The sequence below is a fragment of the Carassius gibelio genome, chromosome A16 (genome assembly GCF_023724105.1).
Source record: "Carassius gibelio isolate Cgi1373 ecotype wild population from Czech Republic chromosome A16, carGib1.2-hapl.c, whole genome shotgun sequence".
Taxonomy (NCBI): domain Eukaryota; kingdom Metazoa; phylum Chordata; class Actinopteri; order Cypriniformes; family Cyprinidae; genus Carassius; species Carassius gibelio.
This window is the reverse complement of record NC_068386.1, coordinates 22,943,640-22,947,796: the sequence shown is the minus strand read 5'-3', so window position 1 is coordinate 22,947,796 and position 4,157 is coordinate 22,943,640. Positions and strand designations below refer to the sequence as shown.

Below are 4,157 nucleotides of genomic sequence, written 5' to 3'. Positions count from 1 at the left end.
AAACGTTACAACTCTGAGTGAACCGCTTCAGAGCTCAGCGCGTGCAGCATGGAACTGAACGACTCAATCAAACTGATTCATGAACCAATTCACTCGTTTGCCAATTGGTTTGATCAAGCCTTTGAACAGAGTTGACTCAAAAGAATGAATCATTCGCGAATGGGCATCGCTCATTGTCCAGAGAAAAGTAGACGGCGCGTTTGGAATAAACTGAAGCATTTATTGCATTAAGATAAAGTAACGAGAGGGGCGTCGCCCACAGTAACGAAGTAAAAGTACAGATTTTTCCCAAAAAATGTACTCAAGTAAGAGTATAAAGTACCCATCTTTAAATATACTCCGAAAAGTATTCGTTACCCCGAAAAATTACTCAAGTAAATGTAACGAAGTAAATGTAACTCGTTACTACCCACCTCTGATCCAGGTCATAGTTATCCAAGAAGGGTTGGCTCAGGGGTGACAACCCCACAGAGGTTAAATGCCTGGCACTCCCCATCAGTCATTTAGAAATGAAGAAACCCCTTGGATGAGAGGCAATAGCTTCAAATATGGACGTACCTAGTCCAGTTGCCCTTGATTTAACCCTTCTTGTGTATACAACATGGGTAAGACACCAGCAGGGGTTCAGATAAAAAATCGGCAGCTGGCAGCAGGAAGTGGCTGCCATTGACAGCCGGAAGGCAGTAACTGACAGCCGGAAGGCAGTAACTGGCAGCCGGATGGTAGGCGGGACCTGCCGATCGGTGGGAGCCAATCAGTATCGACCAACGTGGGCGCAACCAATCAGATATAACTGCACCCAAACGCTTCAGTAATGGTTGCGATTGATCAAATGGTAAGTTCAGAAATTGGTCATCGGAGTAATTAATGTTTTTTTGCGTTGTAAGTTTGATTTTAATTGTTATCTTGGTGAACGACTTGGTAGACTTGGTGCCTACTTTGGTTTAATTGTTCAATAAAATCTAATTAGTGGTAGCAACGTTGTTTGTGTACCTTGTTTGGGGCCTACCGTTTGACGTACCATTAAATTTGAACGTTTGTTAGCGTGTTAACAGTCTATTGAATAATATAAAAGAATGTTGTTTGACTGGAATGATAGAAGATAAATGTGCAACACTAACCATATATTTTTGCATGTTAAGTCTTTCAGGAGATTGTGTGATATACATTAACTTAAGAGTTCTTAAAAGAAGAATCCCTTTTTTTTTACACTATTGAGGTGTGTTTTCTCTAATACTATGCATGTGCAGAACTGTTCTGTGTACCAGTTGAAGTTGTAAGCATGTGAATGCACAACAATTTTTTTTTTTTTTTTTTTACTATAATTTTTACATTGAAGTAGCTTTTGTAAACATGCATTTAGAAAAGAAAAAAAAAACATTACTGATGTGTATCTTGAGACAAAACCATGGCATTGACACCTTTTTTTTTTTTTTTTGTAATACCCAATTGTTGTCAGATGCTGTCCTGTTGGAAATTCTTCTTTACGTGATCCTGGAGGAGGGTGATGCTACAATATTAAGTCTGTCTTTGGTTTGTTCCAAATTCAGAAGTCTGCTGTACTGTATACAGACTCCTTTCGAAAGAGGGCACAATCCAGCTGGCTTGACTGAGTATTTTCTTTTACATATTTGATTAGAGGTTTAAAAAGGTGCCATAACATTACATTTCTCAGTTGCCATGTCTGAATGTTTATCTTTGTAATAATGCTGTTTTCATACTCCTCATCTCAATATACAGGTGGAACAAAATGGAGAACAAGTCTAAGCCATGTCAGGAATTCAACAAAATGTACACCCTGCAGACACTGCGACGAGGTTTACATCAACTGCTTACCAGGTGTGCAAATTATGCATGAAAATGTAATCACTGCTCTGTACATGATGACAAGATGCAATGGGAATAATCATTAATATGGCTGTGCATGCATGTCTACTGTTAATAAAGCAATTTAGGTATTAATGTCACCATTTTCTTATGAATAATAAAATGCAGCATCTAGAGTTCTTCCTAGAATCAGGAAGTATGACCGGATTAGCCCAGTTCTGTAAACACTGCACTGGCTCCCTATCAAACATCGTATAGATATTAACATCTTCAATTATATTAATCTGTTTCTTTTTTATTCGGAGGTCACTGCAGTCACGCGGATCGAGTACGTATCCAGACCAGATGGTGGATCGCACCTAGAAAGGACCTCTACTGCCCTGAAAGACAGCGGAGACCAGGACAACTAGAGCCCCAGATACAGATCCCCTGTAAAGACCTTGTTTTTACTCCATTTTGTCACCGGTGGAGTTTTGGTTCCTTGTCGCCTCTGGCTTGCTTTGTTGTGGTCACTTCATTTACAGCGATCTCATTGACATGATTGCAAATGATTCCACAGATACTATTTAAACTGAACCGAGCTGAAGGATGACTTCACTGAATTCAATGATAAACTGCCTTTTAAACTGACTACAAACTGAGTTTACTAATGTCCTTCTGCATTATTGACTGACACACTATTTTCCTATTTAATACTGTAAAGTTGCTTTGATTTGATCTGTATTATTAAAAGCACTATATAAATAAACAATGCTTGACTTGACCATGTTGCAAGAGGAAAATGAGGAGAGATGCACATCCACCCTGGGTTGTACAGTGATTGGTGCAAGATGCTGGAGAAGTAACTCCATCAGAACTCCTCAGTTCTGATCTAAGAGTCTTGAAAATCCCTCCGGATTGTTGTTAGTGATTCTGATTGATATTTTAGTCTGCTTGCTTACTGGATATATTTTATACTGTTTACATTGTAAAGCACTGACTTTGACAACTTACTAACCCAGTTACAAATTTAAAAGCTACTTTATACTAGATATATATATATATATAGTTGTTTCTTGAAATACTACAAATATAACCGCAAATTATGATTTTAAATAAAGGTCTCTGAGACTTCTCTCTTTTCAGTCATTTGTGTATATAGCCTATAATAAATATACAACATACACCCAGTAAGTGCCACTCTCGTATATAAATAAATATAAATACAAATTGTTTTATTTCACACAAACAATGATACATGCATGCATAAACATTCAGCTGGAAATTAACGTTTAGCAAAATGATCTTATTTCTTTGTTTATATTTGATCAATATTTTAAATCAAATAATATACAATACTGACCTTTATACTTATTTTAAAAAGTATTAAACATAATCATAAGCGTATATAATTATTTATTTGTCTTGTTGCCGCCGGCAGCCTCCTCCAATTTCCGGGTATTAGCGACAGCTACCATCCGGTTTTATTGGCAGCCACTTCCTGCTGCCAGTGACAGCCACTTCCTGCTGACAGCTGCCGATTTTTCGCTGAACCCCCTCTCTAAGACACACAAAAGCGTACTTGGGTCAACCCTCTTACCCTGGAATGGTTACAGGGTTGACGGTAACAGGGTTGACGAAAAAGGTTATTGCCGGCCATTACTAGCCATGAGGTATAGGTAATGACACTACATTACGTGCCTTAATGAGAGGCTTAAATATTATCATATATGTAAATTTTTAAATATGTACAAAAAACTTTTTAACATATGCTTTTCTGGTAACAGGGCTGACACAATGAGCGTGTCCCTGTCTTTCAGACATTACATAACCTCAAAGAAAATTCATTAAAAAGAAGAGAACACTTACTTGTCTTCTACCATCAACTTCATGAAAGTCAGATAATGTCACTTCCTGGAACTGATGCAACTTTTGGAACAGTCCATTATCTTTAAAGAGGTGTTTTTATAAAAAGTAACAGGGTTGACGAGAACCTAGGGACCCGACTAAATTGTGTGTTTTTTTATTTTATTTGACACGTTAAGAATAAAATCCATTTATGACTAATGAACTGACACTTAAGGCTTTATACAAGTATATGTTTTTTTATGATAGTTTGACTTTTTTGGCCTCGATAGCAAGTAGAAGTAGAAAAATCTTACTGAGGGACAGGCCATTTTCAACATTTCTTCAAGATGCTTTGTACAAAAATGTGATTAAAATCCTTTAAAAACCAAAGAAACAGAAAATAATTTATTCTAAAATAATTTATTCTATTCCTAGACATTATGGAAACTAAAATATAAAATATTCTATTTCTTTTATGTTTTATTAAGATTTACAGAGCTTTT

At 36.7% G+C, this 4,157-nt stretch overlaps 1 long non-coding RNA gene across 2 annotated transcripts; it reads left to right on the top strand.

The window, feature by feature from the left end:
* The first annotated feature begins 615 nt into the window (after window positions 1–615).
* On the top strand, window positions 616–2,996 carry LOC128030094 (uncharacterized). 2 transcript variants are annotated; one of them, XR_008187807.1, is made up of 3 exons: window positions 1,438–1,613; window positions 1,741–1,839; window positions 2,133–2,996. It is a non-coding gene; the product is annotated as an uncharacterized LOC128030094 (long non-coding RNA). The 2 variants fall into 2 exon arrangements; XR_008187806.1 differs by having other exon boundaries at window positions 616–1,839.
* The last annotated feature ends 1,161 nt before the right edge of the window (window positions 2,997–4,157 follow it).